The sequence below is a fragment of the Lytechinus variegatus genome, chromosome 1 (genome assembly GCF_018143015.1).
Source record: "Lytechinus variegatus isolate NC3 chromosome 1, Lvar_3.0, whole genome shotgun sequence".
In the NCBI taxonomy this organism is placed as follows: domain Eukaryota; kingdom Metazoa; phylum Echinodermata; class Echinoidea; order Temnopleuroida; family Toxopneustidae; genus Lytechinus; species Lytechinus variegatus.
The window spans coordinates 76,067,362-76,093,000 of record NC_054740.1 but is presented as its reverse complement, the minus strand read 5'-3'; the positions used below and the strand labels follow the sequence as shown (position 1 = coordinate 76,093,000).

General features: G+C 35.3%; 2 long non-coding RNA genes across 2 annotated transcripts; both read right to left on the bottom strand.

The window, feature by feature from the left end:
- Positions 1-12,507: 12,507 nt before the first annotated feature.
- LOC121423348 lies at positions 12,508-14,708 on the bottom strand. The gene is made up of 2 exons (XR_005971276.1): positions 14,622-14,708; positions 12,508-13,087 (listed from the first exon to the last, which is right to left on the bottom strand). It is a non-coding gene; the product is annotated as an uncharacterized LOC121423348 (long non-coding RNA).
- A 19-nt stretch (positions 14,709-14,727) lies between these two features.
- Positions 14,728-21,481, bottom strand: LOC121423343. The gene is made up of 4 exons (XR_005971274.1): positions 21,124-21,481; positions 19,532-19,709; positions 17,450-17,606; positions 14,728-14,747 (listed from the first exon to the last, which is right to left on the bottom strand). It is a non-coding gene; the product is annotated as an uncharacterized LOC121423343 (long non-coding RNA).
- Positions 21,482-25,639: the final 4,158 nt, after the last annotated feature.

Genomic DNA, 25,639 nt, shown 5'->3' with positions numbered 1-25,639 from the left:
GATTTGACAAATCTAGCCAACAGGCAGTAGATTTCTCTGGAGATTGGCAGGTTCTATGCGTCAAATTACTAAAAGCAAGGAATTATGGCTTCAGCCTGTGGAGACTGGACAGTACCGGTTAGCATAATTTTTTTCTGAACTGGCATATTTTGTGCATTTTTTTTTCAAAGAGCAATGCATATATCTTTTGGTGGAGAGGTCATGATGGAGAAAGAGAGAAGAAGAAAAGATGAGGGAAAGTGAGACAGAGTAAGAGAGAGAGAGAAAGAAGAAATGTAAAAGAATATGGGCAAGGAAGATAATTTGGGCTTTGACATTTCTGGATTGTCTTTTACATCAATACATCTCTGTCATCTTGCAGAAAGCAATTTTAATATTAAAAGACCAAAGATAGAAATATGATTTTTTTTCATTTTTGTATGACATTTAATGGATCATCTCTCCCTCTCTCTCTCTCTCTTTCTCTTTCCCTCTTTTCATCTAGAACATAATTGGCATCAAATATTTATGATTAATCCTCACAAGTTGTAATTACGTACATATGCTTCTAATGAACCTCTGCTCTTATATCTTGACCTCACCCCTTTTCTAACAATATGCAATTAGTAATATGAAGGTTAGAGAATAAAAAGCATTTGTTTGTGCTTCACTGGAGACTCTTGATAAGTCCTTTCCTAGAGCCATCATGGTTTACCAAGGAATTATTAGTCTAGTACAGTATGTCCATGGTAAACCCATTGCTTTAATTGCTTATAGCATTGCAAATGTAAAGAAAATATCTTTTTCCTATTACCATTAGCACCCAAAAAAGGCTGCAGAATGGGGGGGGGGGGGGTGCTGAAATGTGTACAAATATATATAAATTACCCTCTGGTTGTATTGGTTTGTTTTTGCGTGATCATGCACCCCCCCCCCCCTCCCCCCCACCATACACACACACTTTCAAAATCTCCACAGCCCCTGAAAAAAGAATCATGCTAAGCATAGACCTATTAGTCCATGTAAAGTAAGTTCTTACTAATGGTCTTTCTCTGCAGTATGTCATACAGATGCATCAACTTTGTCTCAACGTCTCTTTGTAAAGGAGAACCTTCTGATTATTGTACTGGCAAGCATTATTTTGTAGTGGTCAATTGATACTTGACTTTTTTCAGGAAATGAGAACAGTTCAGAGGCTTGGCAGTGAGTAGAAAACATATATTGACAATTTATGCCAAGTGTACATTACTTTTTTTTTGCATTTGCCTTCATAGCGATAGATTTTTTTCTGTTCCACGCTTATAATTACAGTTATCCTTGGCCAACCTGTACCCCTGCATCTGCAAATTAATGAGTGATTTATATAAATGATTATTATGTGAGTGTTTTGTGCATTTTTTTAATGATTACATGTATATTTTGTTCAATGAGCACCAAATGACCATTCATACTTTTCCATGTACATGTTGAGCACTTAATTACTTATCATAGGAAAACGATAAAACAGTTTGCTTTTCAACCAAATATCTCTTTGTTTCTCAATGTGGGTGAGATTAGGTACTTACGTGAATGAAACTCAATTGCCTATGAAAGCTTAGTAAGTATTCCATGGTGATGTAGGTGCTAAGTGCTATCTAATAGCGTTCTGAAGGACATTAGATTTTAACGATGCCATAAAATTGGAAAATGTAGATTTGGATGCCTTCAGGGGTGTGTTCTAGTGATTTCTCTTGCTAGAATCACAAAGATGGATCACGAATGCAGTAAACACATATCATGGATGGGTTATTGGGAGAGCATTCAAGTAATTTTTCATCAGAGATGATTTAAGCCTATCCACTTTGCATCATTATTATTTTGACCCAGTAAATATAGGGTTAGACTGGAGAGTTAAACTGGAAGACTACTATATTGTCATAGAAACCATGATGAAGATCTCCAGTGCATTAAAGTGATATTTAGTCATCATGAGTTTGTAACATCATGCTGCAGATTGGGCATTTGTGCAATATATGTTTGTGTTGACAACAGTGGCATTTCTCATTTTCTCTGATGGATGAAAATTCGCTTCAACCATAAAGGTTTAACGTCCTTTAAAAACATGGTTGTAGGGTGAAAAGTTTGTTACTTGAATGCAGCCCAGATTGGAGCAGCCTGCAGTATAGCTCAACCCTGCCATCCATAATCCATCATGCTCTGCTACATGCCTCTCTCCCGTCTTGCTGTATTCAATAGGTGGTTTCAAACCGCCTCGATCATGAGAATCCCCGTTAAATTAAGAGAACTTTTTTAGGCTAAAAAATACCCATTAATTATTCCTGCATTCACACCACCCCGAAACATATCCTTCGGGATAAGTTCCTGAAGTTACAAGCATGCGCAGTATGGTCTGATAAGCGTGCAAGGCGCGAGATTCAAAATCACTAGCCCAGCAGCCACCCACGGCGCCCGCGCCCAATGACACGCTGGGCGAGAAGTTCTCATAATTTGCTTTCACATTGCCAAAATACCTGGGACCTTGGAAAAATCCCCGTGAAAGTTTTTGTAAGAACCTACTATTTAGCGGATGTTTTTTTGGGGGAAATTACGCATAGTTTGCTTTCACATTACCAAAATACCTGGTATTTTCTGATCGGGTAAATTTCCCAATCAGAGAATACCTGGAACTGACGAACTTCGAGGCGGTCTGAAACCACCTATTGACATGGTAGACATTTCTCCAATATCTCTGGCGGATTCCAACCGACCGCCTGTCACAGGCGTAAACAGAGTCATCAGCTGAATCTTGCCATCTATCGGAATGGTCTCGCAGGCAACATTTTTGACGGAAAACGCAATGGATATGTTTGAGCTTGGAGATATGGAAGTGCCAATCTCCCAGTAGATTTGAAATGCTGTCAGAGTAATTGAATTCATGTGAGACGTCTTTCAATTATTATGACTGTGGAATCAGTGCTGTAGTATATACATGTAGATGATGATTTAGCGTGATATTTGAATTATTCATTGAGAGGGAGATATAATTTATTTTACCGCACATAATATCTGATTATAAATGTAGAAAGGTATAAGGTGTTGTAAATATGTATTTCTTAGTTATGTGGGTTTAAAGCTTGATGGATAATTCACTTCCACAGGGAAAATGAAAATCGTAATAAACAAAGAAAAAAATATCTATACTTCAGAAACTGGGTTGGAACTTCATGAATATTCAATTTCCTGATTGGAAATTATAGGGATAAGGCTGAATTGAAGGATTTCATTTGACATACATGCTAGAGCGGCAATTGTTAGATTGAAAGTGTCATAGGTTTTTTTTCTATTACATACCTGGGGGCCGTATCACAAAGCATAGCAATGATCATAGAACATTTTTCTATGATTGGTTCCATTGACTACAATGTACAATCAGTCATGAAAATCAATTGTACGATTAATCGCTAATTAATCGCTATGTTACGGGGGACCCAGGTGGGTGTTTCATAAAGCTGTGTGTAAGATACGAATGACTTTACACACGACTGGTACATGTATGTAATAGAAAAAAAGTATGACACTTTCAATCTAACAATTGCTGCTTTACCATGTATGTCAAATGATATCCTGTGTGATATACTGCAATGGAAATGAATAACATGTTTTTCTTTGCAATGGAGAAATATTATTAAAGAAGTTATATCAAATATGTGATAATTTATCCATACCCTTAAAAAATGATAGGTATTATAAAGAGATGTCCTGATGTATTTCTATGATTAAAGGGGAAGTTCACCCTGACAAAAAGTTTATTGTAAAAATAGCAGAAAATATAATAAAAAATATTGCCGAAGGTTTGAGAAAAATTCATCAAATAATTAAAAAGTTATTAGAATTTCAATTATTTGATTTGTGACGTCATATGCGAGCAGCATTCCTACATAGCGAATGGTAAAACATCAATGGAAATGAATAACATGTTTTTTCTTTCTATGATTAAAGGGAAAGTTCACCCTGACAAAAAGTTTATTGTAAAAATAGCAGAAAATATAATAAAAAATATTGCCGAAGGTTTGAGAAAAATTCATCAAATAATTAAAAAGTTATTAGAATTTCAATTATTTGATTTGTGACGTCATATGCGAGCAGCATTCCTACATAGCGAATGGTAAAACATCAATGAAATGTCATTTTCTCACAAAATTCGAAAATGGTTTTCACTGTACCTTTATATATCAATAGACCAATCATTTCACACCCGATCATGAATAGAAAACAAAATTAAGTCATCAGGAACCATACAAAATTTGAAATTCATGCTGCTCGTTTATGACGTCACAAATCCAAAACTTTGAACTCTAATAACTTTCTTACTCTTTAACGGATTTCCCTCAAACCTTGACCAATATTTTTTACTATTTTTTCTGCTATTTTTACAACAAATTTTCTTCAGGGTGAACTTCCCCTTTAAGTAGAGTGAGGTTGTCTTAAAATGGTTGTGAATAATCACAGTATCATGAAGCATCCTCAGCTCTTTAGTAAAATTCAGTTTCAGAATTGATAGCGTTTAGCTGCATGATTCATTTTAAAATAATTGTCTCGTTTTTTTTTTCTTGGGGTTGACTTGTAGGATGGATCGCTCTCCTTTCCCCATTATTCTCATGGGATTTTGTTTTAAGAATTCTCATGACAGTTCTAGGAAATTAAATCAGATCTCATCAGGAGCAGTCTGGCAATGTTATCCTTTTAATCAGCATTATCCATTATAATTTCCAATCAGAAAATGGAATATTTATGAAGTTCCAACCCAATCTTTAAAGTACAGACATTTTTTTTTTCTTTGTTTATAACTATTTTTATTTTCCCTGTGAAAGTGAATAATCCATCAAGCTTTTCACTCAGGAATATTCCACTCACATAGCAGAAAAGGTTTTGGTCTAGAACTTAGACAGACAAAATGCTATTTCCCTTCTAAAATTGTTGGTAATTTATTTAACTAAATTCTTCTTTAGGGTGTTAATAGTCTAGTATATTTTTAGGGGGGGGTGGTCTTTATTGGGGAGAGTGGATGTGCTACTTGTATGATTTAACCCCTCATCTAAAATGAATAAAAAATATATTCTCCTTAATTGTGATTACATTCAGGTCCATGATTATTTATATCCTTCAAAGATTTAACAGAAAAAAAGAGTAAAGTACTTTTCTTTTCCTTTGTATTTCCCTCTTTTGAATAATTCTTCTCTCCTTTCACTTTTACAGAGATCAGATTCCTCCCTGCCCAGCCCAGCAGCACTCCCCCTCTCACCAGACACAGTCAACCTACTTCTGAACAAATCAAACAAATCATCCAAAGAGCCACGCCCACATCCACAGGTCAAGAGGTTATCTTCGGCCAATGACATCATGCCGTCCAATGACATCATCGAAGAGATTGATCGTAGGAGGAGTAAGGATGACTATATCAGAAGGCGTCCTTTAAGTCATGCTGGCATCAGGGTGAGTTGAATCTTTTAACAGATACATGTAGATACTTAAACTTGATAGTGCCTTCATCAATCTGCTAATTTCATTTTCTTCAGAGCCCTGAAGCCTCACCCCCCCCCCCCTCTTCTAAAGAAAAGAAAAATACTTACAAATGACTTCAATTTGAGGACCAAAATCTGAAATATTTGGGGTCGCTTGCTAACAACCCTGAATATCGTGATTCATGATTATTACTTTTATTTCTTCCCTTAAATATTCAAACAAACATGCTAAAATGTTTAAATATTGATTCATTTTAAAGAAAAAAATCTATGGAAGTACCCTTTGTTATTACAACAGATGTCAATGCCTCTTTATTTTGCTCAAAAAATTCTTAATATGTGATGGAAATAATTAATCACCCCTAAAGTGTCTATACATTAAAATAATCATACTGGAATACTGGGAATCAAAATGGTTCAAAGTCTGTGATAATTGTAGCTCTAAACCAGTAATTATTGTGTAGGTTTCTCTGAATACACTTCTTATGATTAAGTACCAGCAAATACAATTTTGTTATGAACAGACAGTGTAATCAAGCCTATACAAGATAAAGACCCTTGATGACCTTTCAGAACTTAACTCCATGAATTGAAATATGTTATCATCTACCTAAGATTACTGATATTAGTCTAGTGCATTTTGTAAACCCCTTGCTCTTCCACATCCAGCTACAGTACAAATATATTGGATGGTTTTAGGGTTTGGGGTTTCCAGCTCATTAATAAATTAACTGATTCTCACTACGAATTCTCTTCCCAGCTATGATTATTGATATCAGCAATTTTCACTTATGTTATCGCAATCTGTTTGCAGTACGGTGATCTGCCTTTTGTCCGTGACGAGAGTAACCAAATACTCTGTCTGGTAAATTATCTTATGTTCAGTTACACTGGTGTACCTGTAATTAAGATTTTCTTGAGCTGTTACCCCGTAGATTTCCTTTTTTTCTGACATCCAAGTTCTGAATGGTAGATAAGATGTCAAACATTGTTAAAGACTGTGAATTCTATTGTCTTCCTCACAAAGTTCTAACTTGAGGAACTTGTTTATTGCGTGATCATTATATGAACAAAACTTCACATAACATATACTATATCAAAATTAATTTCATGTAATCACATCATTGTAATTGATGAGTAAAGCAATGAGAGGTTAAGTGGACCTTGAACCTTGAAGAGTAATACCTTTCTGCAGATCCAAAGTTATCCCAGATGAAAATATTCTGTGTTTCAGTGTGAGGTGCCATGGTGAAATTTCACTTATATCCATTAAAAATGAGTATACCATGCAAGTAAGAAATGCCTTAAGGAACAATAATTAAAATGGGAGCCCTTTTCACTCTCAAATAACATTTAAAAAAACACAATGAAGTGCTTAAATCTTGATTGGCTCATTAAAGAGGAGTTTAAAGGTCAAGTTCACCCCAGGAAAATGCTGACTTGAATAAAGAGAAAAGAATCAAACTAGTATAATGCTGAAAATTTCATCAAAAACTTTTGTTTAATTAAGCGAAACTTTAAAATGTCATAACTTTCTTATTTTACATCCGATTTTGATGAAATTTTCAGTGTTACGCTTGTTGGATTTTTCTCTTTTTATTCAAATCAACTTTTTTTGTTGGGGTGGACTTGTCCTTTAATTGCATGTTCAGGGTCAGAACAGAGAGGGTATTTGTGCATGGCGTTATGAAGGCCCTTGCTGAGGTTTATGCACTTCGGCCCTACCTGAGATAAATGATATATTTTCAGTATTAAATGAAACAAAATTCCTTCTATGATTCATCATCCTTCTTCTGCCTCTCCCTCTATATCTATCTGTACCCCCCCCTGTCTACCAGCTCCCTACCCCTATCTTTCCCCAATCTTTCACTTCTCCCCCCCCCCCCTTCTATCTATATTCTACTTCCCCACTGCTCTGCCTGGTACAATCTGTTCATTTTACACTCAATATCACTTACCAAATCTTTTGTTACTTTTAAAATCTCCTTGACCTTAAAAGGGACCAGACTTTGAAAATAATGTCAGAAATCTTACCAATGCAAAAGCCAAGATTCTTGTCTCTCCTTTTAATTTCCTGTTTGAAGCGATGATTTCCACCTGAGATAAATTCAATGTGATGTTATTGGTTTTTCCTTCATAAGTCGTTGCTTGATTAAACCATACTCAATACCAACAGTCTATGACATATCCATGTGATAGGGATAAAAAAATAAGGTGGTATTCTGGAAAAGCTACTGCTATGTTGCTAGTTAGATGTACACAGAAAAAACAAAATTATACAACCTGTATAAAATTTTATACAACCGCTGTTTACTATATGAACCTTACAACTGTTGTTTGAAAATTATACAACCCTCGGTTGTTCAAAATTTAAACAGCAGGTTGTATAAATTTTTTATACAAATTATGTTTAAAACTTGGTTTTATACAGCGGGTTGTAAAAAGATTTTTATGCAATACTGATTAAATTTTGTGCAACTGTATAAACTATGGTTGTATAAAAAAAACTGTTCAAAAATGGTTGTATAAAAGAAGGAGGCAAAGAAGAAGGCAAAGGAGAAAGCTTTCAGTTTCATTCAAGATATTTATTCTTGCATTTCACACCTGCACAGTAAAGTATGCATGTTTTACATTACATACATAGGAGGCAATACTCCCAAAACTTTTTTTTACAAGGTATCACTTAAAACACTATGTAACACTGTGGAAGACTCTGACATACTATATCGGAACACGGACGAGTAGATTCAATCCTGCACAGGGAAAGGTAGAAAATTTTGAAATGTGTACAAAATATGAAGAAATGTCCATAACTTATCATTGACGTATTTGCTGCCCTCTTGTTATCAATATATATTTTTAAAAAGCAGAAATTTTCTTATTACTTTTTCAGTAACAGTAATTTATTTATTCCCCCCCCGCTTTTTTTTACAAGAAAATCAGACACCTGTGTGCTTTCACAAATGCGAAAGATTAACATTATCCTAAAAAGATGGGGATCCTTGTAGTGATCTTAAGTATGCAGAAAATCTCAATCCAGGCATTATATCTAAGAAGTACTCTGATAACTAACTTGCAACAGTGAAGAATTCACATTTTTTCATATTTCAAATAGCTATTTGATACATAAATTAATGAAAATTACATTGAATATTGGCATAACTTTAGACAAAAATGTCATTACAATTTCATGAAACATTGCAAATAACAAGACTCATAAATATTACATCTATTTCAACCTATTTCGATGCCTAAGACTGGGGGGGGCTGATAGTCTGATACAGCCCCTCTTATGATCTCGATCGCAACAAAACTTGGTACGAGTGTTACCCGTCGCATAATCTACAAAACTACAAGATCATTTTCTGCGAACAAGCTCATTGCTAATTAATTATGCTAATTTATGCGTAGAATCAAAATTTTGCTTTAACTAACTAAATAATGCCCCTAAAATGCAAATTTGGGGTACACAGACACTTTATATGAATCTGATCAAATGTACAAAAAAAATTCAAAATCACATTTAATTTTTTTTATGTATTTTATTGTTTTCTAAATTTCTTATGTATTTCTCAATTTTTTATTGTTTTTCAATGGAAATTGTCGGGGACTTATTTGGACCATAAATAAGATGGAATTAATAAATTTCAATCAGTCGGGGACTTATTTGGACCATAAATAAGATGGAATTAATAAATTTCAATCAGTAAAAGGAAAAATAATGATACATTTGCCTAAAAACTCTATTTGCATTGGATTTGTACACAAATTCACATTTTTTTAAATTTGGGTCTGCAAGCTCTTACGAAATGCGTTATTTCGCAACCGCGTATCCGGGGTCGGAAATTTGGTCCCAAAAGTTGCGCGAGACTTGAATGTAAAGAGTCGGTGAGCGACGCGGTCAAAAAACTTTACACGGCAGCTTTATTACGAAAAAAATGTCGAGGGGGGGGACCGATTCAGCTCCCCTCAAAATTTTTTTACCATGTCGCTCACTAACTTTTTACTTTCAAGTCTGGCGCAACTCTTGAGACCAAATTGTGACCCCCGGGTACGCCGTTCCGAAATTACGCAACATTTCGTAAGTGCATGCAGACCCAAAATTAATCAAAAACGTGAATTTGTGTACAAATCCAATGCAAATAGTGTTTTTAGCCAAAATTCATAAATGTATCAATATTTTTCCTTTTACTGCTTAAAACCTATTTTATCTTTTTTATGGTCAAAAGTCTCCGACAATTTCCATTGAAAAAAAGTAGATAAACAAAGAAAAACAAAAGAAATTTAGAAAACAATAGAACACATAAGAAAATAAATGTGATGTTGAAATTTTTTTAAAATAAATTTGATCAGATGCCTATCTAGAGTATGTGAAACAAAAATTAGCAATTCAGGGGCATTATTTTATTAATTAGAGCAATCTATGATTTTACGCATAAATTAGCATAATTAATGAGACATGCAATTTTTTGCAGAATTTGATGTTATAGTTTTGTGATAATGCCATGGGTAACACGTGTGCCAATTTTCGTCTCGATCGCGCCATCCACGGCGGAGATCGTAGGGGGGGGGGCTGAATTAGCCCCCCCCCTCCCCGTCTTCTTAGGCGTCGAAATAGCCCAGTCTATTTAGGGTGTAGCCACTGAATACTATGTGAGCAAAGCAAATATGAAATATATGTCCTATTACAGACCCAAGCTCAGCATTACTGCAGGCCAAAGTGAAATAAGTGTGCAATGGATGAAAAATTAGAGGGTGGTATCCAAATTATGGTACAAAAGATCCTTCGGTTTTAATGCATTGAGCAAATGTTCAGTTGCTGAATATTTAAAGGACAAGTCCACCCCAACAAAAACTTGATTTGAATAAAAAGAGAAAAATTCAAAAAGCATAACACTGAAAATTTCAACAAAATCTGATGTAAAATAAGAAAGTTATGGCATTTTAAAGTTTCAACAAAATAGTTATATGAACGAGCTAGTTGCATCCAAATGAGAGTTGATGACATCACTCACTATTTCTTTTGTATTTTATTATATGAAATATTTCATTTTCTCATCATTGTCATGTGAAATGAAGTTTCATTCCTCCCTGAACACGTGGAATTCCATTATTTTAACATTTTGTGCTTCAGGCAAGGAGGTCCTAATTGCCAAATTCGTAAAAATTGACATATTGTATAATTCAAACAATAAAAACAAAAGAAATAGTGAGTGACATCATCGACTCTCTCATTTGGATTTTACTGGCTCGTTCATATAACTATTTTGTTGAAAATAAGCGAAACTTTGAAGTGTCATAATTTTCCTATTTTACATCTGATTTTGATGAAATTTTCAGCATTGTGCTTGTCTGATTTTTCTTTATTGATTCAAATCAACATTTTTCTGAGGTGGACTTGACCTTTAAATAAATTCAACGATGGAACATTATAATTAGCATTGAGAAAGTATCGAAATGAGTCAAATTTATCCTCGCACAAGTTGGAATAAAGATTGTCATCTAAATGTTTCAGACATGCCTTAGAAGATTCTTTCTTGTATTTGCATGAAATCTGGAAAGATGATGTGTACTGGACTTAAAGTTCTTACAACAAAGATAACAAGAACTGTTCTTCTGCACCAAAAGGTGAAATTATTCAAACAACTCTTTAAATTAGCCAACCGTCATAAAAAATGCCATTTGACCTAAAAATATTTACATGTGATCAATAGAATAACAAACGAGCACTCCTCTTAACCCCAACTAGACCAGGCTTTTTTGGCTGCTCTGTGGGGGGGGGGGTGCCCCGGGAGCCACTTACATTGACGAGTGGATACCATGCGCGACCTAAAAAACAGGTAAAAAGGATGTCTTTTTAACGACATGGCACGTTGCGTACGTAACGTGATAATGGTGTAAAAAACACAAATATAATGAAAAAAGGGTATCTATTTCGCTAGGGAAAATCACGTGTTTAGGGTCAAATTTGCGGGGACGATAAAACAAAATAAAAATGTTTCATAAAGGATGTCCTTTTTGCCCTAACACTTCGTGTTTAGAGTCTGATTTGCACGTAGAGTAGAAGATGGGGTCGTACCAAACCAACTAAGGTAAAGCAGACAACCGAAGGACCCGTAACAATAAAACATTCCTGTACTTGTTTAGGGGTTCATTTCAGGGAATATTTGCCAAGAGTATCGTTTTGTTTCCAATAGTTGTTAAGGGTAGGGTTTCACACGCCAATACTTGTTAAGGGGTGCATGTTCCGAATATGGAAATTACGTGTTTAGGGTGCTTTTCGAGACCCCATGGTCGCGCATGGTATCCACTCGTGAATGGAAGTGCCCCCCCCCTGCCGATCACGCGAGCAATTTGCACGCTGGTAGTGTGCGATGTAATCTACAAGGCTGTATGGTAAAATTTTCCAAATAATGATATTATTTTATATGAATTAATTTATGGGTAAATCATATTTTTTTGCTCTAATTCACTTCATACCATAAAGCTCCCAGAATGCTAATTTTTGGTAAAAATATTCTTTGTAGCATTCTTAACAATCGCAATTGAAAAAAACTTCAGTTTGGAAATCAATTTCTTATGTATTTTATTGTTTTAAGAATTTCTTTGTTTTTCAACCTTTTTCACCAGATTTATATTATAGCACAGCCTGTTTGAAGCATATAATTATGCTAAAATCAGTTGACTTCTGCTGTTTAAAGTAAAAATCATAGCTTTATGAATAAGATGAGAAAACTCAATTTGCATTGACTTTGTGGACGAAATCACGTTTTGGAACAATTTTTGGTCAGACATGAACTTACGAAATGTTGCATAATTTCGGGACAACGTACCTGGGCATCGTAAATTTGGTCTCACAAGATGCGCGAGACTTAGTATAAACTCTGAGAGTGGCAGGGTCAACAAATCTCCCGCGGAGGAATGATCGCAGATAATGTTGGGGGAAGATTGTTTTAACCCACCCCCCGGCCTGTTTAGGGTTAAGAAGGGGAAGTAGGTGTTAATTAGCACCTTTTTCATATACTTGCTCACAAAACCTAAAATACTGTATGTAAATGTCAATGAAAGGCTGCCAATATAAGGTTTAAAGGCAAGGTTCATCCTGACATTGCATGTTAGTTGGTGAAAATCCACCAAGATAAGAGTTATGAAGTTTTAAATTTGTGACTTCACATGCGAGCAGCTCCCCATATTTTATGTGATATCAATTCTATACAAGTGCCTTTTCTAGGGAAATTGGAAAATGATTTTACCTGTGGATTCAATGTTATCAGAAACATTATTTCATACAAGCTTCTGATAAAAACCCATTTAATTATCATGAAAACCATTAAAAAATGGTAATTTATGGAATTTATATTACATGATTGACATATTGGGAGCTGCTCGCATGTCATGTCACAAATTTAAAACTTTGAAGCCTCATAACTCTGTTATTCTTTGATATTCGGCAAACTTTGATTTATTAATTTCTCTCATGGTTCTCCTTAAAACCAACTTGATGTCAGGGTGAAATTAGGTCCAAGGGTGCCACTGTGCAATCACTCCCAGGTATGGAACGCGCCATTGTCAATTCCTGTTCATCTTCTTTTTCTTCATGCTCCTTCCTAAATAAAGTGCAAAACAAAGAATCGAAGGGGGTAGAAGACCAATCACACAGACATCTAGTTGGATAATCTGTATTATACCTTACATACTAAGAGCAGGGTTGGTAATACAGGAGTGGGAAATACATGATATTTCGAAAAATCATAAATGACAAGGGTTCACAAAACATGACAATTACATCATTCTACCAAAAAAAAGAAATATCCAATACAATGACACTTTGGCTATATCACTGAAATTAAAGATCTAAATTGTTCTATTCTTTTTGGGCCATCATGTATAATGAAATGGGCAAGTGAATCTGGTCAACTTACGATTTTCAGCATGGGAAATCATGCGGCTCAGATTTTTTAATTGTGGTATTGTTAGCCAATATCTTCAAAGGGATGGTCAAAAGCTGAAAATATTCATGTCTTAAATACATAGAGTAGAATTCACTGAACAAAATGCCGAAAATTTCATCAAAATCGGATAAAAACAATAATAAGTTATTGAAGTTTAGCAATATTTTGTGAAAACAGTCGTCATGAATATTCATTAGGTGGGCTGATGATGTCACATCTCCACTTTCTGTTTTCTTATGTTATTACATAAAACCATATTTTTTCATTATTTCATACTTGTGTGAATAATACAATGTATGTCTCCTTTATAATGAAATAAGTTGCAGCAATCAATATCTAATGCACTTGATGAAATGTCAATCCAATTTTTCTAGTTCTTGGAGGAAAAAAATTGAATAAACCTATTTTCATACAATAAAATACAAAAGAACAAGTGGAGATGTGACGTCATTAGCCCACTTAATGAATATTCATGACGACTATTTTCACAAAATATTGCTAAACTTTAAAATTCAATAACTTTGTTATCCAATTTGATGAAATTTTTGGCAGTTTGCTCAGTGAATTCTACTCTATAAATATTTTCAGCCCGGACCATCCCTTTAAGAAGGACTTCTATTGCTCCCCCCCACAAAATAAATAACATGAATCAGCGTTGATCTCATTACATTATTGAGGTAAAACCATAGGAGGTATTTTTCTGAGTTTAGAGAACTGCATTTAAGGAGATTTCAAGTCTTCGCAAGATGTGCAGTTTTGCATAGACATCCAACAACCATGACATACATGTAGAATAGGTATTGACTAAGTCATTGTGTGAACTTATTCCGTTGTTATGATTTGCGCTACAGAATTGAGATACTTAATTTAGTATCAGGATTAAGATAGAACAAATACAGTCAGATAGCTGCCCTGAACAGATTTAAAAGTTGGGTGTCAAAATTTTACTTGCCCACATTAATTTTTTTTTTTACCTTTTTGGGTAAGCAACTTAAGCACTTTAATATTTTCACTTGCCTTGGTCAAGTGAGCATGCGCTACAGTCAAACCTAAGTGCTCTCAAAGATTGCCAACAGTAACGTTCTAATATGGTTTCAGGAAAATCAAGCTTTAACCTAATTTGGCCAAAAAATAAATAAATATATAAATAAATAAAACTTTGAAAAAGTAAGATGATAATCAATACTACTAATTGGAGATTGATGAAAGATTCAAGACTTTGAAGTAAGGCACATTTAATTTGCCTCATTCCCCTTTCGTTCTGCAGATCAAAATCCCAGGATTACTGAAAGCCAAATTTTTCTTCATTGTTGACCTGTATAAATGTAAATACGGTTTGAGCAAAGAAGTGACCGGTGAAGGAAGGAAAACAAAATAAGAATGGGAGCAAAGAAAATAGGAAAGAAAGATGAAGGTGAGGAGATATCAGCATTTTCAAACTAAATGTGTTTGCCTGCAAGTGAGATTCATTACAAGTGGAATGGGTACAAGTATATAATTGAGATATTATAAGGATTGAAGGTAATAAAGGGATTCACCATGGTGATTTCAGCCAAAATGTGTATCACCCATTAATATACAACAAAATCATTTTATATTCAAAAGGCTTGTTGACCCCTGCCTGTGACCTTGGAACTGGAGGTGACCTTCAAATCTCTGAAGAACATCATCTCTCTTAGATTGGTAACAATTTATGAGTGATGATAGAAATTTAAACAAACAAACAAACCAAAATCCTAACAATGAGCTCCAAAAGTTCTTCAACCCCTGCTGTAACATTTGACCTGGAGGTGACCTTCAACCCCCCCCCCCACACTCCCCGGGGACATCTACCAATCCAATTGGAAAAAAAAAAAATGGGCATAACTGTACATGGATCACGTTAGTTGTAATACTAATACAACTTATAATAGGCTTAACTTTGACCATGCATCATCATCTGCCTGACCCATGAGGTGACCCTCAGTTTGTTTGGTTGAAATAAATTTGCATATAAACCATGCTTCTCTCCAAGTTTGATTAAATTAATGAGCCTTAGATAGTTATTCAAGTTTTGTCAGTGTTCCCATTTGAAATTCCTGCAATGCATTACTGCTACACAATGGGTACGGGGGGGGGGGGGCACTCGACCCAAAAATTGGTGGGGGTGTGCCGCAGGCGAGACAAAAAACGGGGGCCTTGGAGTGGGCTAATTGTAAAAAGGAGGGTCCTCAGAACGGGCTTCAGAACTACAAATGTTTGTGAAATCGGGGGTCCTTGGAACGAGTCGCCTGCATGTGAGAGTGCCTTCATGCATCCCTATGGAACGGGCATACGTGCATGCAGCTAGACCGGGCAGCATGGGCGGCGGGTGCGCTAGCACAGAGGCAATGGTCAGACAGCGTTCATTGCAGCGGCTGCTTTTTCAAAATTACGACTCATTGTAGCAGATCGATCGGAACGGCATAACAGAAAATATGCGAAGCTTTGGAGCGGATTCCTTTTTCAAGAGAAGAAAATAATATGCCTTGGAGTGGCTTTCTTTGTTCTTTTTCTTAAAAGGCTGTAAATGCTATGCCTTGGAACGGAAATTTGAGTGTAAAAATGGGGGTCCCTCCGCTGCACATACCCAATTTCAATTTATTCAATTTCAATTTATTTACCATCTTTAAAAATAAGTGTACATAAAAATATGACATAAAATACAGATACATATTGTTTAAAAATGGAGGGATACCCTTAAGAAGCACATTGCTTGTAAGCAGGGTCCCAACATAAAAAAATTACGTAAACATAATACAGATTATACATCATAACATCATACAAATTATACATTAAAAATACATATGTAACAATAAAACACACATACATATGCATACACATAAATTAGAGAGAGAGAGAAACAGAAAGAGAGGGGAGACAGTGAAGGTGGAAGAGGTAGAAAGGAAAGAGTCAAGATAAGTACCATTCACAATTAAAGAAAAGAGAAAGAGAATTTAACATCATATAGATAACACATTGTAACTCAGCGTGAATTCATTTTAGTAAAGTACATTTGTTTTAAAGAGAGTTTGAATTTGGAAAGTGTTGAACTGTGTTGAACTTTGTTGAGTAGTGTGGTCAAGGCTATTCCACAATTTGATATATTGCACACGGAATGAATTTAAGACCATGGAAGAGGAAACCTTGGGTTGATAAAATAATTTACATTGACGAGTGTTATAATCATATACTGTTGAGTTAAGAGTAAACATATTATCAAATATCTTTGGCAAAAATCCAAATTTGTATTTATACATGAAAATAAGGGAATCCATAGAAATGAGATCAGATAAAGGTAAAATATTCATTTTGATGAACAATGTCATACTTGGACAATTATATGGAGATGATGAAATAAGTCTTATTGATTTTTTCTGGAGTATTGATATTTTAGTTAGATGACTTTTAAAAGTATGACCCCAAACTGAGTTGCAATATGTTAAGTGAGGCAGATTAGGCTATAATACAAAGTAATAAGTATGTTTTTAGGCAATATGAATTTTAGTTTTGAAATGATTCCTATAGACCTCGAAACTTTATTACACACATTATTAATATGCATTATATACTGAGTGCCCCCCTACACAATAATGCAATAATGGTGAATAATGCTGATAATGCTGTGCGCAGTGTTCAGCTGGTATTATGTTGAGGTTCAATTATCTCTCTTTAATGGCTTGTGCAACACGATAGTAAAAAAAAGGGTCTGTGTTACTTCCTCTTCAGAAATCATTACTCTGAATTGGTGTATGTTACTGTAGAACATCACTTGCTTGTTTCGATGAGGTCCATTAACTATACTAATTATGTTGGACAGGATTCGGTGTACATACAGAACACTGATTTCACTTTAAATTGTAAGCATTGTTATTCTTACACACCTGGAGAGGAAATATCCTCTTTTGCAGTTTAAATGCTAATTGATGCAGCTTTGTAAAAGTCTTTGCACTGCTACTGTAAGTTTGAATTGAGTATAACTATAAGACTAAAACTTACTCTGCGTCATTTTCTGGTCCACTCCAGCCCCTAGGATCTTTCTATACCCTGGATTAATCTTCTCCGCAAATTCCAAAGTCTGCCTGGACAACTTTGGCCACATTGTGAAAAGGGCACCAGGAGCTGCATCAATTGTTAAATCAAAGTCTTGATCAATCTGAAAATGAAATAAGTATTTATATATAAGCTGTATAACACATAATACAATTACCAGCAATACCATGTTTTCATACATTACCGGTACATTGTAATTAAAGTCATGCTAAATATTGCTCATTAAATAAAAAAATAAAACTTATCAATGTTTGTAACAAAAACCCTAGGTCACATGCACACACTGCACAGGCTTATGTCGAAAGGGTGGGTGCTGTCGCGTTAGGGTGCGTCAACGCGAACGCGAAGATTCGTCCAAAGCCCCCCCGGTTTGGCCGAAAGGGTGCGTTGGGAGCGCCACGTCGCGTCGCGTTCACTGGAACGCGCCCTTTCGTCCAAAGCCCCCCCGGTTTGGACGAAAGGGTGTGTTTAATAATAATGAATAAATAAATACAAATATTTATAAGAAAGCTGAATATAAGGTATTTTGTCAAACATTGCCAATTTGCACGTAAAATAGTGGATTTTCAATCATTTAAAGCATTGACAATTTGAGGAAAAGAAAGAAAAGTTCAACTAAGAATAATAATGATAATAATAATAATAATAATGATAATAATAATAATAAAATCAGATACCCACCCTTGCAATAAGCCACTTGGCGCCAATTTTTCACTCCAAATTGGAGTGAATTAATTCACTCCTTGGGGTGAAAATTATTATTATTATCAGTATTATAAGTATTATTATTATTATTGTTATTATTTTTATTATTATAAGTATTATTATTATTATTATACAAACAACACGCACATATTATTATATTATTATACACACAACACGCACACATACACAACAGATACATCTCACAAAATATATAGAGGCAGGGTCTCAAGTGTGAAATATAGTAAGGTAGCTAGGGTCTGAAGAGTTAAACGTTGTGAATGCTGACCCGACATCAATTTTGGCCTTGCCCTTCCAGGACACATCTGCCGTAAGTTTTATAATTTGGGGGACATCAAATATCTCCAGGTATACGAATGTTTTCCTTTGTAATAAATACACACCTGCAAAGTATAAAATTGAAGGTAAGTTACTTTTTTTTATTTGAAAGAACTTGGAAATCAGTCATAATTTTTACATGTATCAATATTACACCATAAAACATTTCCACCGAAAAATCCTCATGCAGCATGCCGTCATTGTTTTTTTTACCTTAAGAATGTTTGTGCCATATGATGATTTATGTTCCTATGCAAATTTCACATATCACTCGTCTTTTTTGTTTGTTCAGCTTTCTTATAAATATTTGTATTTATTTATTCATTATTATTAAACACACCCTTTCGTCCAAACCGGGGGGGCTTTGGACGAAAGGGCGCGTTCCAGTGAACGCGACGCGACGTGGCGCTCCCAACGCACCCTTTCGGCCAAACCGGGGGGGCTTTGGACGAATCTTCGCGTTCGCGTTGACGCACCCTAACGCGACAGCACCCACCCTTTCGAAATAAGCCCACTGCACAAATCAAGTAAAGTCTAGTGAGCTTTGACATTGACCTTTCTATTTCTAACCATTTATCACATTTTTTTAAATATTGATCACTATTGGAGTATAATTAACCACTGGAGGAAAATACTTAGTATTTGCAAAATGAGGGGGGGGGAGTTAGGTGGGGAAATTAATATCCCCCCCCCCCCCCCCCCCGCCAGAGATTGACATTCATGGGAAGAAGACATAACTTAATCTTTCCAATCGGATTTCAGAACAACTTTTCCACTAATCATAGAATTATGACAACTAAGATGCAACTGAATTTTTAACACTGAGGCAGAGTAAGTGATCCTATGATCTTGCACTATATTCTCAAGCAAGAAAGAGAATAATTTTGGAAATTCATAACCAAAAATGCTTCGTTCAACTTCGAACAATTAAATTAATTTTTTTTTCATAATGCGAATCCACTGCACTAAGTAATCAAGTTATTTTACCATTCCCAAAAGCTGTAGATATTTGTCAAGAATTTCTGCTGTGCTTGGTCGCGGGTTTCCTCTAGTCAACTCATATCTCGGTACCGAGGTTCGTCACATTAACAACAATGTTGTCAGGTGATGAGTAATATTGCATCCAGTAGGTGTCTTCTTCGTGCTCATCTTCTGCAACATTTAACTGTGATAAACATGAATCAAAGATCAAGAATAGTAACATTAATTATTACACAAGTTATCTGACTATTCTATAGAGAACTGATGGAATAAGTGGATAAATTGTAGAAATTCTCAATAAAAAATTCCCCTGTGCAGTGGGGAATTTACATGAAGTCAACCTAAATGTAATTCCTGTATCTCAGATTCAAAATTAGTTTCTGATCATTCACAAACTGTACATACATCTGCAATTACAATGTAACATTTAGATCTGTTGCTATTTGCATGTAGGCCTGTCCTCGCTAGGCTGGCCAATAATAAGGGACTATTGGCCAAGCTAGGCCAGGATTTAGATCTAGGTTTGGACCTATAGTATAGACCTAGATTTTAATGGGGTTTAACATACACATATGTAGACGTACAAAACTGAATAAAGTTGACTAGAAATAGATCTAGCCAGGCCTACATTACACGTAGGCTATGTGCTTGAGGACGGCCCGGTCCGAGCTTGTACCGGACCCGGTACCTCGCGCATATCGCATCCGCATGCGATCATCGGCAGTGAATTATTTATGTGTGAGGATCTTCATCACAGTTCATGTAGGCTATAATTCAAATCACCAATTTTGAGACTAATACTAATAGAAGCATGGAAAGAAGTGAAACTTTGTGTAAAGATCGTGATGTTGCATGAATTTCATATTTCACCCCCATAAAATCCCACCTTTTGTCACTCAGAATATCAGGGGAGCGTTTCATGAAAGGACTTGTCGGACGTTTTATCTGACAAGTCCCATTTTATCCGACAGTTACTATAGAAACAGTGCCTCTCAGCCAATCCGAATCATGGAAAGATGTCAGATCTGACAACTTGTCAGACAAAAATGTTGATGAAACGGTCCCCAGATCGAGTTCATGGTCTCGAAGTTCGTGTAAGTGGAGCATGGTGTAGGCCCTAGTGGTAATTAAGTGGAGTGGATCCTGCACGAACTTCGCTCAAGGTACCATAGTCTGCGCACATGCGTATCTGCGCAATTCTAGTAGAATCTATAAGATACGTAATGCAAACTTTACACATCTAATGCATAGACAGATATTTATTGCAAAATCCGACTCACAAAGCCAAGGTGGAAAAATAATGAAATTTGGGTATTTCTTATGACAGCCTCAAAATGCAGCCTTTCTCATCAAAATCTCCAAATCACGTGCAAAAGTGAATGGGTGCGCAGACTGGGGCACCATTTTCTCAAAATGACTGCCGGCCGAGCCGAGGTTTTTCCAATAAAATCATAGGCCTATATTTCTGACTTGGCGACCATCATATAGAGTTACACACGTACATGCACACACAATAAAACCACTGCAACAACGGTAACAATGCATTGACTTTTGAGATTATTCATGAACATTCACTCGAAATCAAGCACTGAATTTACCTCTAAAGATTGGAACTAAATGTGGGAAGTCCCACTCCTGAAGCAGGTTTGTCACCCCCAAATCTTTCATTTTCTAAAACGGAGATTAAACACGATTTTTCCAGTGCACTGCAGCAGTCTCCGAGTCGAACATACTCAACGCCATCTTCCGACCACTAGCATAGCACTGCGCACGCGTACGCATGCGCTTTACATGTGCCGGTATCTTGTACAACCCCCTGTTCAAGCCTTCTGTCTACGGACCTTAAACAGGTCAATTCGCCGTGTTTTATACCGATATTTATCAAAGCTTAAACATGTGCTGTTCAAAAAATTATACAGCACCTCTTATACAGCGATATTTTGTACAGCGTTTTTACTGTGTAGATTGGCAGTGGTTCGTAATGCTATTTAACATAATTCCAGTCTACACACTATCCACATTACAGTTTGCTTGATCTACATGTGATTTGATCATTTTTCATGGATAAAGCAGTTTCATCTTGATTTTTCTTCAAGATATGTTGAAGTGAAGCTTATCAAGAATGTGTGATTTCATTGTTTATTGGTTTTGATCTCATTATCTATACTCCATAATTCATTTTCACTCTGTTTAATTTACTCCTTACGTTTCAAATGACTTCTTCATGAATTTATTTTGAAATTTGTTTGAATTCATAATTATTATGTCATGATACAGTACATGTATCAAAAGCACATTTACAATGAAAGTGGAGCAATATGTAAAAAGCAGGAGGACATACGTTATGGTTGCAAAAGATAGTTTGAAATGCTAAGTCCTTTATCTTTCATTAATATTTCCCTGTTTAATGAGTTGCAAGGGTTTTTTAATGAGATATCTGCTAGACAATTTTAGATACCCTTAAGTCCGTACTAATTCTTTCACCGAATAATTAACCCTTTAATGAACTTACAATCAGTTTTGATAAGATTTCTGTTTGAATATTTGGAAACTTTCTTCATTAACTCCTCTGTTCTGTTCTTATTCCAATCTCTTCCACTTCCCCTTTTCTAAGGTAAAGTTTCAAAATTTATGACAGTGGCACCCTAAGAATTATTTTAAGATCCAAATTGGAGAGGGGTGTAATATTCATTTGACATTTCTGCCTCTTACATTTTAATTATCATTGCCATCATTATCATCCCTCTTTAAACTCAGAGACAAATTTATCTAACAAGTGGAATGCCTCTGGCCGTCTCACCTGCATCACGCAGTTCAATATAGCAGCAGTGCTCACTTTGAATACTACTCTAACTCGCACAAGATGTTCAGTGATACATGGTTACTCTTATTTCCCTTTTTAATGAACTAGACCAATAAACTTACAGAGATATGATGGTTATTCAACAAAAAACCCCAACATGGCCATGGTCAAGTTCATTGACCTTACATGACCTTTGACCTTGATCATGTGACCTGAAACGCGCACAGGATGTTCAGTGATACTTGATTACTCTAATGTCCAAGTTTAATGAACTAGACCAATAAACTTTCAAAGTTATGATGGTAATTCAACAGATACCCCCGATTCGGCCAAAGTTCATTGACCCTAAATGACCTTTGACCTTAATCATGAGACCTGAAACTTGCACAAAATTTTCAGCGATGCTTGATTACTATTATGTCCAAGTTTCATGAATCAGATCCATAAACTTTCAAAGTTATGATGGGAATTCAACAGATATCCCCAATTCGGCCAAAGTTCATTGACCCTAAATGACCTTTGACCTTGGTCATGTGACGTGAAACTCATGCAGGATGTTCAGTGATACTTGAATAACCTTATGTCCAAGTTTCATGAACTAGGTCCATATATTTTCTAAGTTATGATGACATTTCAAAAACTTAACCTCAGGTTCAGATTTCGATGTTGATTCCTCCAACATGGTCTAAGTTCATTGACCCTAAATGACCTTTGACCTTGGTCATGTGACATGAAACTCTAATAGGATGTTCAGTAATACTTGATTAACCTTATGGCCAAGTTTTATTAACTAGGTCCATATACTTTCTAAGTTATGATGTCATTTCAAAAACTTAACCTCAGGTTAAGATTTGATGTTGACGCCGCCGCCGTCGCCGCCGCCGTCGGAAAAGCGGCGCCTATAGTCTCACTTTGCTTCGCAGGTGAGACAAAAACCAATTGATTACAGCCTTTAATAGGTGTGATGAATAATTACTTTTATTTCATCTGTTGACAAGAATTATATACATAAACATAAAAAGGAAACTATTTAGAAGATGCATGCAAGCAAAAGGATCCTGAATTTTGCCTTGGGTCAAGTTTAACCTATGCCATCTTTTTCATTTGAGCAAGCTTACTTGAGGATACCATCCATCCGGTTGTCAGGGGTAAATGATGTGAACGTGGGTTGCGTGATAGCAATCACTCTATGCCAATTATGGTAATGGCAGAGTCAATAGTAGCGAATGACCCGGGACAATGAATCAGCTTTTCTTACTTATTCCACCTCTTTTTCATTTGTTAATTTTATGTCTAAGCTAATTATTGTGTGTATGACAGTAAATATGCTTATGTAACTTCTCTAGAGCAGAATAAAGATAAAAATAAGATACATGTGCTTTGTTTCTCATTGAGGTGTATATATTGAACACAGAGAAGTCCAATGATGTTTTTTGGGGGATAAAAAAATTACACGGGGTGGGGCCATCCTCATTCATTGCAGTTTAAAAGCTTGTACAATGTTGCATATTTACTCAGTTTTAGGCAGTAAGTTATGAAAAGTAGCCCCCCCCCCAAAAAAAATGATAATAATAATAAATAATAATAGAAAGATGATAATAATGATAATTAAAAAAATGGCCTGTTCCTTTTCCTTTCTTTTTTCCCCCTTTTTTAACACCATTTGTGAATTCAATCATCATGTAGGCCTGTAGCATTCTAAAGACCAGCTGAATATTGGATTTAGATTGAATTTTGACTTGAAAGCTGAAAGATTTTAATTTAGATACTTTGAGACTTAAAAATGGATTTCTGGTCTGTGATACTCACCACAGCCGATCTAAATGATCCTAGGGCCAGTAGTGAAGATCAGAATTACTCTGAAATTCACTCAAAATTGTGAATTAAGTACCTGATGATCTGTAACATGGATCTTTACAGCTAAGAGAAAAAGTTGGGAGACTATATTTATGTTTGTATAAAATGAGTGTTGCTTTTGTTGGAAATTTTATTCCTCAGTACACAGAGCATCCTTTAGTGTATTATTTGACCATTTGCTGAATAAAGCCTGAACTAATCAACAGTTGATGGTAAAGAAAATTTTGAATTATTTCTGATTCTAGAAAATCATACATATGCTTTTGTATGAAGCCAATGACCATACATTGGAAACAAAATTTGCCTCGTGTGTTGTGGCAAAATATTTTAGTAAAGGTTTGGTATATACATAAACAAATACCAAAATTTGATAAAGCTACTGATTTTATATTAAAGTACACCAAATGTTATGACTCATGATACATATATATGTATATATATATATATGTGTGTAGGCCTATGTATTTTATTTTTCATCGTTCAAATATATTGTAAAACAGCTGCTAGATATTTGATTCTAAATAATTCTGAGTAAACAGAAAAACACGGAGTACTCCAGCAATTTAAAATGATATTTAATATGTCTAAACTATGTCTAAAATTATTATCATAAATTGAATCATAATTTTACAAGCAAAAACCATCATTCAGTACATAAAAAAATCATCCCCCTTCCCCACTTCATGAGAAAAATTGAATCATGAAAATCCAACCTTTTTTAAATGGCAGACTGTATGCACGCAATCGTAAATTTATTCTTGTTGGTTCGGCATATCCAAACCTGGGAAATCAAGGAGGCTCTTTCACCTACATGCATTGAACTCAGCAGAAAACAGATTGTATTTCAATTAAAGTAAATACTGCCACCTTGTGGGCAGAGTGGAACAAAATGAAGTACTTATAACCTGTAGGTCTATAATTTGCATATAGCATGGACCTACACTGAATGAGTTGTATTCACCAAGACTACTGCACCTTTTGACAAAATAAATGAATGCTGTGAATGCAGATTTTAAAAATTGATTCTCTAAAATATCTCTCTTCTTTTGCCCTTGGCTCTGTAAAAAAATATTGAACCTTAAAGCTTGTGTATAGTTTTGGTAAATCCACCAAAATGCACCTATCACTATTCCAATTCATTGCTAGCTAATATGAATGGATGTACCCTATAACAGTTATGATGTGGAGGATATGAAATGAAAATGTGTTTTACAGGATAAATTTTGCGATTTTACATGGAAATTTAACTTGATCGGGTCACCCGATCAAATTAAAATATCTGTGTGTTTTTGTCTTTCAATTAAATCCTATTCCAAATCATGGAATGGGCTGAAACTTTCAAGATATGTTCTTTGTCTGTAACTTTTGGATATCTAATCACTAAATTTATAAGATAAGTGCTTGAATGCCCATTTTTAAAATTTAAAACAAGCATCGCCGAGAGAGGGCGCTAT